General features: G+C 47.4%; 1 protein-coding gene across 1 annotated transcript in view; it reads left to right on the forward strand.

The window, feature by feature from the left end:
- The window catches only part of CUNH16orf95 (chromosome unknown C16orf95 homolog), a 475446-nt gene that overhangs the window by 439537 nt on the left and 20931 nt on the right, over window positions 1-14978 (forward strand). The window contains exons 27-29 of the mRNA XM_027119903.1: window positions 1894-1982; window positions 3715-4695; window positions 12050-12185. The gene's annotated coding sequence lies outside the window, so the exon portion shown is untranslated. The remainder of the gene's footprint in view (window positions 1-1893; window positions 1983-3714; window positions 4696-12049; window positions 12186-14978) is intronic.

Genomic DNA, 14978 nt, shown 5'->3' on the forward strand with positions numbered 1-14978 from the left:
CCCCGTTGTGTGCTGGCAGGTCCACCTCCCACGGTGGAGGCTATGATCCTAGGTGCTCTCTTTTCCAGGCTCTCCTGTAATTAGGGAGGGTCTTATGACCCAGTTCCCACCAAGAAGACATAAGGGAAATGCAAAAAGAAACCCCCTTCCCCCGCATCTGCTTTGGACGCTGTCACGAGACAGGATGTGATACCTACGTCTGGGGCTGCTGTCCTGTAGCCTGAGGACGAAATGGCAACAGGCTGAGGAGAGACACGCCTGGGCCTTGATAACATCATGAAGCCACTGAACAAACCTGGAACTCCCTGTGTGCTTCTCTAGACAGAGATAATTACCTAGCTTGTTTATACGACTGTTAGTCAGATTCCTGGTCACTTGTAGCTGAGACATCACACTGAACCTCCCTTTGGAAGTGGCTGTGATGTTGGCAATTGGAGCCTTCACAAAGACTCGGAAATCAGGATGGCTGCTAGGGGAAGGTGGGCTTCATGAAAATGGGTCAGTAAGAAATATCAATTTTCTACTGCCTATGTAAAGGTTGTTTGCTTTGTACCTAGTCTTCCAAAATTTCATAGGACCGAAATCATGAGTCCCCTAAATGAAGTGTCTCATTCAGCTGTGGGGTAAGAATCAGAGGATAGAGAAGGTAAATTATGAGATTAAATAAAATACATGAGAAATGCAAGAGGCATGGATGGAATCATTTGCCCTTTCTATTCAGGATAATTAGTCTGAAAACCCACTACTCCCTGAATATCAGCTCCCTGAAAATTGGTTATATCTTTCAGGACATTCATTTATTTAATAAGATGTTGCTGAGCGCAAAAAAACTACGAGATATGGTCGTAGGTGCTGGGGATACAATGAGGACACAGAGATGGACCTGTCCTCCAGCAGCGTCCATCCAGGGGCAGAGCTGGACAAGCACGCTGGCCATTGAATTAGAATGTGACCAGGAAAATAGCATCTTTAGAGAAACCTGGCAGACACCACCGTAACCAGGAGACCCAGTCACCATCACTTATATAAATAATGCCGCACCTGAGGAACTAAGTAATAGTTCCTCATAATAAGACACACGGTGTCTTATTACGTACTAAGATACATGATGCCCAGTAATAAGACACGTGGGCATCACGTACCCCTCAATTCGATCCTCTGAAAAGGACTGAACATCACTTCTGGGGTACGCTTGCCAGGAATGCGGTACATCAAGCCAATCGTGAGCAAACTTCAGAAGAATCCAAACAGAAGAGTACTCGACGGAATATTGGGGTGGCCAAAAAGTTCGTTCGTGGTTTCCATAAGCTGTTATGGAAAAACTCGAACCAACTTTTTGGCCAACCCAAAAAATGACCCGTGCTCTTCAGAAACGCTGAGGACCTAAGATACAAGGAAAGACTGGGGAACTGTCCCCAACTGGAGGAGACCAAGGACCCGTGACAACTACATGCAACACGGGATCCTGGGCTGGATCTTGGGAAGATAAAGGACATTAGCGGGAAAGGAAGATGAAATCCCAATAAAGTCTGTAGTTTCGTTAGTACCCTACCAATATTAACTCTTTGGTTTTGCTGAATTTATTGTCGTTATGTCGGAAGTTAATGTTACAGGATGCTTGGTGAGGGTAAATGGAAACTTTCCTTGTGATTTTTGAAACTTTTCTGTAAGTCTACATTTATTTCAAAATTAATCCTCTGATGAAAGAATCATAGGTGCTAGGAAGTCATATGCCCCACGACTGACCTACCACATCATTCAGTCATTCAACTAAGTTTTACTGAGCACCTGCTACCTGTTGGGCATTGTGCTACATGCTGGGCAGGGGAGTGAGCAGGACACTCTGGAAAGCACTGAGTTCACTGTCTTCTCTTTTCCATCTACCCCCCAAAGGCGGTGCTGCGGACGAAGGCTGTCCCCTTAGTGGTGACCACGAGGTGCAAAGCCCCTGCCAACCGTGTGTGGACTTGCAGCCTGGGCAAGTATGAATCTTTGCTGTTGTAAACCAAAGAGACTCTGGGGGTATTTGTTCCTGCAGCTGAGTAAGCTCTAGCGCTGACTGCAGATCAGTCTGTGTGACACAGTGGACGGGAAGTAACTGCTGAGTGCTGACCTGGTGACTCAGGCTGACAGGTGTTAGTGGAGTTCATTACAGCAGCTGAAGATGGGAGATCCCATCTGAAGATGGGAAATAGAGGAAACGGGAGCATTCCCAGGACTGATTTAGGTAAAGTTTCCTCCAAGTCACACTCTGGTGTCCTCCCCATCCATTCTTCCAACTATGAATTGAGCCATAATTCATTCACTCCTTGAGCACCTGTGTCAGTACCTGCACTGATCTAGGCAGTGGAGATACATGAGTGTATCAGCTGGCTAGTGCTGCATAAGAATCCACCCCAAAACTTACTTAGTTCACAGTTTTGTAAGGAGGATGGTTGGTTCCTCTGGCCTGGAATGGGCTGGCTGCTATCTGCTGGCTCTCTCCTGCTTTGTGGTCAGCTGGGCGCTAGATGCGGTAGGAAGTGTTCATTCACGTATCTTGGTCCTCCTGTGGCCCTTACTCTCCAGCAGGCTGGCCCAGGCTTGTTCACATGAGTTCCCAGCGTCCCAAGAGCAGCCAGGGGTGGAGCCCCGGGCACGAGCACCCCCGTCGTATCTGCTAAAGTCCCCCTGGCCAAAGCATGTCCCACGGCCAAGCCCAGGTTCAAGGGTGGAGAAACAGACTGCAGCCTCAGTGGGAAGGAAGAACGAGTGACCGTTTCTCAGACGCAATGGGAAGAACAGACACCGGGCACTGAGATAAGCACAGAGCAGGGAGCCATGACCTTGACTGCAGGGACCCGGGGAGATTTCCTAAGGGATATGCTTGAGCCCCAGTCCTGAAACACAATTCAAGTTCATCTGGGAGAGTCAAGTTCATGCATATTATTCACACAACAAGAACCAGGAGGGAAGAGAAACTAGGACAAGGTCATCAATGAGCTGGGCTGTCAGATGGCAGGGGTGTGGCAGAGGGAGGGGTTGGAAAGTAGCAAGAGTAATATAAGAAGAAGGAAAGCTAACACGAGAGGGGACGTGCTATGGTTGGTAAGAGACCGAACTGTCCAGCTGGGTGACCTGAGGCGCATTACTTAACATTCCTGTGCTTCAAACGCTTCATCTGTGAGGTGAGGATGATGATAAGCATCTCACAGGGTTTTTATTTTCGGGATTTTAAAACACTGATAACAGGAGACGCTGTTACATTCGTTCCTCGTGTGTGGCAAGCACTCAGTAAACTGTAGTGATTTATCCGTCATTCACCGCATGGTCTGATGTGATGCTCACAACAGCATTATAGACAGACAAAAAAATAAGTAAGAAGATGCCCAAGGTCGCAGAGCTTGGATGGGGTCTCCCTGAGTCTGACCTGGAGTCAGCATCTTAACCTCATGGGGTCTTCAATCCTGACGTTTGCGGGAGTGACCTGCCATCTGGGAGCCTCCCCTCTGGAACTGGGCTGTTTCAGGTCCACTTTTCCAGGAGGTTCTTGCACATGAAAAGAGGGAGCATCTTAATCACAGATCACTCCATGCCATCTCCTGGGTCCCCAGATGCGCTGGAGGGATGGGAGCTTTTGTTCGTGCTCATGAAAGGCTGCATCAGAGTTTTCCTGTAAAACTGTTGTTTTCTCTAAAATGGGGAGATGTGCCCTGACTTGACCGTCTTTGGCAGGAAGCAGAACATTCCGGTAGTGGAGTAACCCAAAAGGCAACGTCCCCATCGAGCCAAGGACGTTCGTGGCTGTCTCTGCAAGGCCCTCGCTCACTGCTGGCACGCGCGGTTGAACTGCAGGCGGCCCCGAGCCCACCGCCCGGTGAGGAGGTAGGGAGGCCATCCAGCGAGCACGGGGCAATGGCAGAGGGGCTGTTTGCGCCGTTGGTTCCAGTCCAAGCTAGAATGGCATTCAGAGCAGAGAGAGTTTATTTAAAGGACCCGAAAGGTTAAACCACTCAGTGTTCTGCAGAGTTAAATCAGACGTGTTTTTAGCAGTCTAGGCAAGTTTGACCTGGGCCGTATGGGTCTCATAATTTATCCTACAGTCGGACGTCTCTTGATTCCAGACTATAGAGCAAAATGCTGAGCAGGGAGCGGAAACCGTGAACGCACATCTCTGGAGGCCGGCTCTGTGCCGTGCATCCTCCATATGCAGCTCCCTGACCTCCCAGAACTCGGGGAGGGGGGGTTGTTACTGTCCCTCACAGATGGGGAAACTGAGGTACCGGAGGGAGGAAGCCAGTGGCCTCAGGCGTCACAGCAGCAGGGGGCGGAGTGGGGCTCTGGAGCCAGGCTGTGATCCCAGCATCCAAGCTGCCTTCCCGTCAGCCTCCCGATGAATCTGAATCTGCATCTCCAGCCAGTCTCGCTCCTGGGCTCTTCCTGGGCTCTGCTCTTTGCTCCTCTGGGCCTCGGACAGGTCTCCTCCGATACCTCTGTTACTGCAGACTCAGCGGGTTTAAAACTGACCCTGACCTTCACCATGGAAGGGCCACCCACTCGTCCTACTCCAGACGACACTGGGATCAGACGGGCGATGGGCCCCACCCGAGGCCCCGGCCACGCATCCCGGGCTGTGTCCCTAAATTGCCGCCTGGAGCCTGCGACCCATGCAGATGCGCAGCCGCCAGCGTACCCCTGCTGATCTGAATCACCAAGGTAAGTCATGGCCCCTCTGGGGGCCCCCTGCCTTTCCATCCCCACGTTTCCATGTTGGGGTGTCTACTTGCTCTGCCGATGGAGCAGACTGGGCGGCACAGGCTGGACTTATGCCATCCCGGGCGGCCCACCCGGTTGGTCATCCTGGCACCCACCAGACTGCACAGGCTGAGGGCCAGAGCTCTGCATTAACATGTGAGCAACGGGGGCGTCCAGGCTCGGGCGCCACGGACGTCTGTGCCTGCAACCGGCAGGCAACGTCAGGGTCAGGCAGCCCCGGCTCGCCAGCAGTAAAGAGGGCTCTGGACTCTGATGCCTCCTGACACTGGGTGCCGGCTCTCTGCTATTTTCTACACTAGAGTGGAGGTGATGCGATCAGTGAGATTCCCACAGTCATGACAGCTCTGGCAGAGGAAACAGCCTCCAACCATGTCTTTGGTTTTTCTGCTTCTGCACGCTCCCTCCGTCTCCTTTCCCAGATCATGCCCGCCATACAAATTATGTCACCTCTTTTCTAAGACAGAATGCAGAAGCTGGCTAAAAAAAAAAAAAATTGTGATAAAGCACTTTAGGAAAAGCTCATTAAGAACCCCATTAAGCCTCACCCAGTTCCTTTCACCTCTGGGTCCTCACGGCCACTCCCCTGGTCCGCGGAGCATCAGCTCGCCCCGGACGCCCCAACAGCTGCCTCCCTGCCCCACCCAATGCAACGCACTCCCCACTGCTGAGCCTGAGACGTGACCCTGAGCCGTGGAACCCACCGTCTCTTCTGAAACCATCCCAGGGCTTCTTGCGGTCCTCAAGTAAAGACCCAAATAATTTGTGATTGGGCTCACTTCCCATCCCCCTGCACTCCCCACCCTGTGCTTCCGCCACAGGGAAGGGGAGTGTATCCCTCCTACACCAGCTCCCTCTCACCTCAGGCCCCTACCGGCCCCCCCTTCCTGACCCCCACCCCGGAGGCCAACGGAAGGTATGCAATGCGCTCTTTTCTGCCCTCCCCCCCACCCACTCGTCCTGAAACGAAACTAGCACCAAATGGTGGGAATCCTGTTTCCTCGGCCATTTGCGGAGAAGGCGTCGTGTTTGCTAGCACAGGGAACTTTCAGGCACTTGGGGTTTTTTCTTAATTTGGACTAAAGTAACCCAGACTTGGGGGAGTTAGATTCTCCGCCTTCATTCATCTTCCTGGAATGCGAGTCAAATTCCGTGGGCACACTGCGCGCCTCCCGCCTGGGGCTGCCTGAGTCTCCTTGTGTTCCCGGCTCTTCTCACTGTGGTTAATCAGTTAATCGGGGGCTCAAGACTTCAGCTGCTGCTGGGGACAAGGTGTCCCTTCCCGCTCAGAGCTCGCTTGACCCTTCCTGGGATTTATCAGTTACCATCCCCGTAAAGCCCCACGGAGAGGTCCCGCCACCTTTTCACACGCCAGCCGCCGCCAGCGGTGGAACACGATAAGTCACAATCACTGGCCCACCGCATGCATTGTCTGCGCGCTGGCTGTCTCTGGGCCCCGCCCTGTGTCGTCTTTGAAGTGCAGCTAAGCCCCTGGTAGCTTTCAGATGACACTTAGGTTACACCTCTTCTGCATTCTTATCTCCACCAGTGCCTTTGAGTGCAGACGTGTTGACACGCTGGCAGTGCGGTGGCCTCTCTGCGGGAGCGTGTCCCCTGGGTGACCTTTGTCTCCCAAAGATGGCACCTGGGCCTGCATGGATGGGACAGGGCCGCCCCTGCACTGGGTGCACCGGGCACAGCCCCCCACCCTGTGTCCACTCTAAGGGCCTCCTTTCATCACTGGTCCTCTGGGGGCGGGGCTCCCAAACGCCTCACTCTGGGGCCCCCAAGTAGTGAGGGAGGCGCCCCTCGTGGGTGCTACTGCTGTCAGGTGTTCCTTTAATTATGGTAAAACAGACACAACATAAAACTTAACCATTTAACCTGTTTTAAGTGTACAGTTCAGTGGTGTTACGTACGTTCACATTGTTGTGCAGCCGTCACCACATCCGTCTTCTGAACTTGTCCATCTTCCCAAATTGAGACTCTGTCCCCGTTAAACACTAACTCCCCATAACCCCCGGCACCCACCGTTCTACTTTCTGTCTTTATGAGTCTAACTAGTCTAGTGCCTCGTATCAGTGGAATCATGCAATACTTATCTTTTGGTGATGGGCTCCTTTCACTTAGCGTAATGCCTTCAAGGTTCATCCATGTGGTAGCAGGTGTCAGTGCTTCGTTCCTTTTTAAGGCTGAATACTATTCCATCGTGTGGATGGACCTTGTCTTGTTTATCCATTTATCTGTCGATGGACACTTGGGTTACTTCCACCTTTTGACTCTTGTGAATAATGCTGCTATGAACATGGGTGTATAAGTGTCTGAGTCCCTGCTTTCAGTTCTTTTGAGTGTACTCCCAGAAGTGGAATTGCTGGATCGTATAGTAATTTTATTAATTCTCTGAAGAACTGCCGTACTGTTTTCCACAGTGGCTGCACCATCCCCCGCAGCCGTGCACGAGAGTCCCAGTTTCTCCACAAGCGCCCCTGCCCACCCCCTCCCAGCCCAGGCCCTCCTCACCCTTCCATTCTAACCTCCTCTGTCGATGGGACATTTCAAAATTTCATGGGCAAAGACTGCTTTTAATGACCAGACACGGTGCTGGTGAAGGCAGGGGGGAGTGGGCATCCTCTAACACAGGGGATGGAATTCTCAATCACCCCCACCTTTCTTAAGAGCAGTATGCGTCAGGCTCTAGGTCCATCCACGTCTCTACAAATCACCCAATTTCGTTCCTTTTTATGGCCGAGTAATATTCCATTGTATATATGAACCACATCTTCTTTATCCATCCCTCTGTTGATGGACATTTAGGTTGTTTCCGTGTCCTGGCTATTGTAAATAGTGCTGCAGTGAACACTGGGTTGCAGGTGTCTTTTTGACTGTCATACAGAGTAAAGTAAGTCAGAAAAAAAAATATCGCTTATTAACACATATATGTAGAATCTGAAAAAATTGGTATAGACGATCTTATATACAAAACAGAAATAGAGACACAGACGTAGAGAACAAACGTGTGGATATCAAGGGGGAAAGAAGGGGGTGGGATGAACTGGGAGATTGGGATTGACATATACACACTATTGATACTATGTATAAAATAGATAACTAATGAGAACCTATTGTATAGCACAGGGAACTCTACTCAATGCTCTGTGGTGACCTAAATGGGAAGGAAATCCAAAAAGACGGGGTGTATGTGTGTGTATAGCTGATTCACTTTGCTGTACAGTGGGAACTAACACAACATTGTAAAGCAACTATACCCCAATAAAAGCAATATGTGTCAGCATTTAAAACATGCAGACGTTTATAGGACAACATTGTAGGAATTTGTCCCAAGTAAGTGTTCAGACCAGATTGAAAAGGTGCGTATGTATGCGAAGGTGTCTATCAAATGCTGTCAATAATAGCAAAATTAAATAAACAAACTAAATTTCTGTTTGTCCATCAGCAGACACTTGGTTTTGAAGTTGATGGCTCCTCCATATGATGAAATATTATGCCATTAACTTTAGGCGTATTGACAAGGAAAATGAGCATAATATAACGTTCTACTACAACAGCACACGACAGTGTGATTCCACGTTTGGATACACACACACACACACACATAGACAAAGAAGACATATTTGTCTATCTATATATACCTATATACTTATGTCTTCTACCTCAGGAGATATATATATATATATATAGATAGATATATATATATGTTTTCTACTTCAAGCTATAACCACTGTCTTGGCAATGAATACCCTCCCATCCCCTTCCGTGCAGCCCTGATCTAAACTGGAGAAATCCTGGCAACCAAGAGGAATCCATATTTAGTGGTGTTGTCAAAATGGCCTTTCAATAGCACATTCATCCTGCACCCTCGAATTCAGGCAGGAAAGGGAAGGGGGAGCGAGAGAGAGAAGAAAAAGAAAAACCCAAGTGTTTGTGCGAGCATCTTGGAGACCCGGGGCTCAGTAAGGCAGGTGTTCTGCGGCTGCTTGAAGGCCACACGGGAGAAGAGGCCGTCAGAGCGCCCATTACAGTGTGCCAAATCGCTGAAGCTCCGCGATCCAGCTGCAGACACCCAGAGGGCAAAGTGCTTAAGGACGCATAAAACGCGGATTTTCCCATAATTATTTAAATATGTGTTAATGAGTGCTGCAAACGCAGTCAGAGTGTGACCATTAAAGGATTAAAAATACAGGCAAACGGAAAAGGAATAGTTTGAACAGTGGGGAGAGCACTCACGTGGGGATCGAAATCCCCCAAATTTCTCTTTTGCCTCTAGTCCTGCTGCTCGGAGGAAGACACCCAACCTCACTGGGGCTCCATTTTCTCATCGGAAAATGAACAGCGGAGGGGAGTAGATGGATCGATCCCCCAGCTACAGAACTCCCTCATCATCAGAACCTGCCAGTCTCCTGAATTTAACAAAATCAGAGAATAAGAATTGTCTAAGGAAAAGGAGCTTGCAAGAAGATTATGGAACTTTGTGTGTTTTCTTAGCAATATAAACAGAGAAAAGACCCTGTTTTTTAAGCAAAGGAGTTGAGAATACAAATGAGCCATTCAGAAAGCTCAGAGAAAAATTTGATGGACGGGGTGGGGGCTGTCAGATACTTGTGCCATTAGCTCCTGGTCCTCTCATCCCCTCTCCTCCCCGAGTGGAAGGCCATGAAAGCATCAACTTAGTCTGTTTCCTTTAAGGAGGGAGGAATTTACACCACTTGCCAATGGAGTGGAGGAAATATAGGAATGACACTTCATCATTTTTCTTCCCCCAGCAAGGAAAGAAAAAAAGAAAAAGAATGAAAGAACCCCAGTGCAAGACTGCTGCATTCCATGCCGTTGACACCCAGCCTTTAATTGGAACTGCTACATCCAAAATAAAGAAAGTAGTGATTTCGGGGTATATTTTTGCCTACGTTTTTGAGGATGTTTTGGGCCTTTCATCTCCTTTGAAGGCGTGTCACCTAATTACGCCGCTTTCATCCGTGTATTCCCCAGTCGGAACATGCCAGTCCCCTGCACAGCAATTGATCATGACGGACGGGTTTCCACTCTCCAGCTGGTGCAGAGCCTGGGTATTTGTGAATACCTGAATAAACGCCTTTAATCCAAAAACAAACTCCTCCTGAAAGAAACAGGCTGAAAAGGCCTTTCATGGAGTGTTTTCCAACTCACTGGCTCATGGTTTCTTTGGATCTCACCCTGCTTCCTGTACTAATGGTCTCTGAATGCATTCCCGACTGTGGCTTACTGGCCTGCCGAAGTCCCTGGCGTTACAGGGGAAGAAGGGAACAGGTAACACAGCAGATGCTCAAAGGAGCTGCCAGCACTGCATAGGTGGAAACTGGAACGAAATATATGTGGGCGAGAGCGCTGTGTTCTTTCTACAACTTTCTTAAAGACGTGCTTCCCTAGGTAATGTTTTAAAAACAAAGTTATAGTCACACATTACACACACGTGGGAATAATCTGCTGGATTAAAAGCAGCTCTCTCAAATCAGCATTGAGTTCATAAATACAAGGGCTGATGACGCTACTCTAATAAATAGATTTGCTTTTGGAAGATCAACAACTTGCATTTTTTTTTAAAGTCTATATTATTGAGATGATAGTGGGTCTGTTAAAAGAGTACTGCACCGACCTGGGGGTTAACCCATGGCCCAATGGGTGGATGAAGTGCTGAGGCTGGAGCCCTGGACTCGGAGTTGTAAGGTTCAATTGTGAGAACCAGCGCATCCGCTTACTAGCCATATAAACTGTCCTAACTTAGTTTTATTCTGTCCATTCCTCTGTAACCTGATCTCCAAGGTGAAGGGCTTGGGCTGGATCAGAGGACCTTTTCCTCAACCAGTCAAAGTCATCCTTATCTGAGCAAATGTCCCAGAGCCCCCACCCCTTTAGATCCTCTGCCCTCTGCCTGCTGTACAGTGATCCCTGACAGGGTCCAGTCTCGCCACTATTGCCCTGTAACAAACTACCCCAGAACAAGCCGGTATCAAACAAAAGCCCTTTTATTTTGTTCACGGTTTTGCAGATCAGGCATTTAGCAGCTCAGCTGGGCAGTTCCCCCGCGGTCTGCCGTGGGGGTGCAGCCAGGTGTCAGCTTGGGCTGCAGGCAGCTGATGGCCCCCCGGGCCTGGACATCCCAGGTCTTCCATTCACATGGCTGGTGGTCGATGGTGGCCGTTGGCTGCGCCCTCAGCTGGGACTGTCGCTCAGAGTGCCCACACGTGGCCTCTCCAGCATGGGGGTCTCTGTGTGCTCAGAATGCTTATTTGGTGGCCAGTTTCCCCTAAGAAAAGTTTCCAGAGAACCAGGTGGAGGCTGCATGACCTGTTGTGACCTAGCCTCGGACATCATGCAGTGTTTCCTCCACTCCTTTCTACTGGCGGTCACAAGGTCACGAGGTCAAGGGGAGGGGACAGCATTATAGAGGCAGGTCACGTGTAAGAGCACCTGGGCATGAGACACGGTGGTGGCCGTCTTTGCAAATCATATTCTGCCTCAGGCTTCAAGAATCACAGCTGAAAATCTCTAATGTCTAGATTAGATGCAGTTTCTAATGGCCCTCCCTCTTAGAAAAGAAAAGCATCTCTAATAGGGCAATATTTCTTTGTTCAGACTCTTTTTTTAAAGAGCTTAATCGAGGTATAATTGGTATGGAATAAATTGCACGTTTAAAGTGAACCATTCAGTAAGTCTGGGCGTGTGTACGTGCTTGTGCAGCCATCACCACGGTCATCCCCTAAATGTCCCTCGTGCCCCTGTACCATCCCTCCCTGCTGCTTCCACCCAGCAGTGCCTCATCCCCTGGCAGTGATCCATCTGCTTCCTGTCCCTATAGATGTCTCGAATTTTATGTATCTGGTCATAAACTATGTACTCTTCTTTGCGTAGCTCCTTTCATTTGGCAGTTCTTTCGAGATGCATGTATGTTGTAGCGTGTTTCAATAGTTTTTTTTTAATTATCTTAATTTTTTAAATTTTTTTTTAATTATTTAATTATAGTTGATGTACAGTAGCATGGACCAATCATTTTTCCTGTTCTTATGGCTGAGTAATATTCCATTATGTGGATATAACAGAATTCTGCTTATCCATTCATGCGTTGATGGACATTTCAGTTGTTTCCAGTTTGAGGTTATTATAAACAAAACTGCTACCTACATTTGCCTTCATTTCTCTTGGATACGTACTTAAGAGTGGAATGGCCACATCATATGGCAGCTGTATGTTTAACTCTTTAAGACATTGCCAAACTGTTCTCCAAAGTGGTTGTCCTGACTTTCAGTTTCAGCTCTGGCATGTAAACAGCTCGGCATCACTTCCATTCTTACCACAAGAAAAATCCTGAACAACCTGAAGATCGATGACTTTTCTCGGACACGTCAGAGAATTGGGGTCAAAGGGCAAACCATCAGAAGGTCGTAAGTACCATGTACTTCCTTGCAACGGGATGTACTTCCTTGCAACGGGAGCTGCAGGAGCCGTAAACTGGGAGGAACATTTTGTTCAAATGACAAGTTGCTGGAGGCTGAGTGTGGGCTGCTGTGAGCATGAGAAACTCCCAGGGCTGCAGGCTTAGGGCACATCCACGGTTTCGTGGCTTTTACCTCCAGAAACTCCACCAGGTTTCACCAGCAACGAGCTGAGGAAGACCCCGCACTGGTGTGGTCCATCTTCAATGTGGCTGTCTTCCCAGGTATGCAGTGGTACCTCACTGTGGCTTTTAGGCGCAGTTCCCGAATGGCTAATGATGCAGAGCGTCTTTTCATGTGGTTCTTGGCCACCCATAGATCTTCTCTGGTGAGGTGCCTGTTCCGATCTTTTGCCCATTTTTCTACCAGGTTGCTTGTTTGCTTATGATTGAGTTTTGAGAGTTCTTTATATATTCTGAATAAAAGTCCTTTATCAGATCTATGATTTTCAAATATTTTCTCTCATGATAGAGCTTGTATTTCAATTCTCTTAACAGAGTCCTTTGAAAGCAGAAGTTTTGAATTTTAATGCAATTCAAAATTTCACACTGTCCATGCACAGATCACGTGTATGTAAAAGCTATAGATTATGACAAATCTAAGAGATCTTTGCCTAACACATGGTCACAGATGTTTTATCCTTATATTCCAGAAGTTTTATAGTTTTAGGTTTTATGTTTAGACCTGTGATCCATTTTGAGTTAACTTTGGTGTATGGTGAGGTTGTGATAGTTTGTATTTTTCAAGGGAAGAAAGTTTCCTTCTAGTCATTGTTTTCTGAGAGTTTTTTTTTTTTTAATGAGGAACGGGTGTTTGATTTTGTCAGATGTTTTTCCTATCTTTATTGAGATGATCGTATGATTTTCTGTTTTCGTTTGTTAATATGATGAATTACATTGACTTTCTAATCAATTAATCTTGCCTTCGTGGGACAAACCTCACTTAGTCACAATGCATTCTCCTTTTTTTATATCACTGGATTTGATTTCCTAAATTTTGTTTAGCATTTTTGCTTCCATGTTCGTGAAGAATATCCGTCTGTAGTTCTCTTTTCTTAAAATTTGTCTGGATTTGGTACCAGGGTAATACTGCTGATTCGTTAACTGAGTCCTTTTCGCTTTTTAAGAAAAGTTTGGGTAAAATTGAGATAATTATTCAACTTAAATGTTTGACAGAATTCACCAGTGAAGCCCTATGGGCCTAGAGTAGTCTCTGTGGGAAGGTTTCTAGCTACGAATATAATTTTATTAATAGAGAGCACTCTTATCTATCTAATCATCTGTTTCTTTTAGAGTTAGCTTTGGTAGTTTGTGTCTTTCAAGCAATTTGTCCACTTTTTCCAAGTTGTCTGTAAGATCTGTAGTGGTGTCAATGCTCTCATTTCTGATACTGGTGATTTGTGTCTTTTCTCCTTTTCATGATCAGCTTGGCTAGATGTTTATCATTTTTTTTTTGTACTTGAGTTTTGTTTTTTATTTAGTTTGACATTGCTTTTTAAAAAATTTTATTGAAGCAAAGTTGATTTACCATGTTGTGTTAATTTCTGCAATAGAGCAAAGTGACTGTACATATACATAAATATATACATATATATATTCTTTTTCATATTATTTTCCGTTATGGTTTATCACAGGATATTGAATATAGTTCCCTGTTCTATAAGTAGGACCTTGTTGTTTATCTGATGTTTATTATTTTTATTGATCTTCTCAAAGAACCAGCTTTGTGGGTCATTGGTCTTCTCTATTGTTTCCTGTTCAGAATCTCTCTCCACAAAAGGAGCATCTCCTTGCCTTTTCTTGCTTCCCCTGTGCCTAAGGAATCCCCTAAGACAATACCTCACTTGTCCCTGGTCTAGGGCTGAGCTCTAGGACAAAGCCATCTACTAGCTCCCAATTTTGTCAAACCCCCTCAGCCCCAGTACCTCCGAGTTTCATGTGACGATCAACTTGTTCGAAGGCGGAGCATTCCAATCAGATACTTCGGTAAATGCCCATGTGTAGATTCTGAAATACTCTGCCCCCTTACAGCTTCCGTGACAGGGATTTGAATGCAGTATTCATTTAGTGACGCGGGTGTTCGTGCCCTGGCTCTGCCCTTTGCTAACATATGACCTTGAGCAAGCGACTATCCATCTCAAAGCGTCAATTTCCCTCTCTGTAAAATGGGAATAATAATAATAATAGGGTTGTTTAAGGACCCAATGAGACGATGAATGCAAAGAGCTTAGTCCAGAATCTGGCGCGGGGCAAGAGTCTGTGAACAGTTGCTATTAAAATATGACAGCGAGCGTTATGGTCTGGGACTCCGTTCCCTTTACTACTGGAAAGGAAGGATTTATGGTCTTCCTTTTCTTATGTTGATGTTGGAGCTAATGTTTATTGGTTGTAAATGTTAAAAATATAAACCTGTGGCAGAAATCCACAGACTGTGCCTTTTGTCCCATTAGGGCTGAGTCCATGGCCACACCTGCTCTAGCACTGAAGTTTACATTTCCAGCCCCCAAAATACACTTCAGTTATGAAAGTATTGCTTCAGAAGTTTGACAGCTCTGTGGCCATGTCACAGGAAGAGCTCAGCTCACGGGTATTTGTCCAAATACCATCACAGGTATTTCCCTGGGAGGCAGTTGTGTTCACATGGCCGGGGAGGACGGGGGGTGTGAGGGCACGAGACCCCTGTGGAGCCGGGGCCTCCGAAGCCAAAACAGCTGGCCCTGCTCCCTGGTGGGAACGTCCTCAC

This window comes from Aethalodelphis obliquidens, unplaced genomic scaffold (genome assembly GCF_003676395.1).
Source record: "Aethalodelphis obliquidens isolate GAN/ISIS:26980383/991018 unplaced genomic scaffold, ASM367639v1 scaffold20, whole genome shotgun sequence".
Lineage (NCBI taxonomy): Eukaryota > Metazoa > Chordata > Mammalia > Artiodactyla > Delphinidae > Aethalodelphis > Aethalodelphis obliquidens.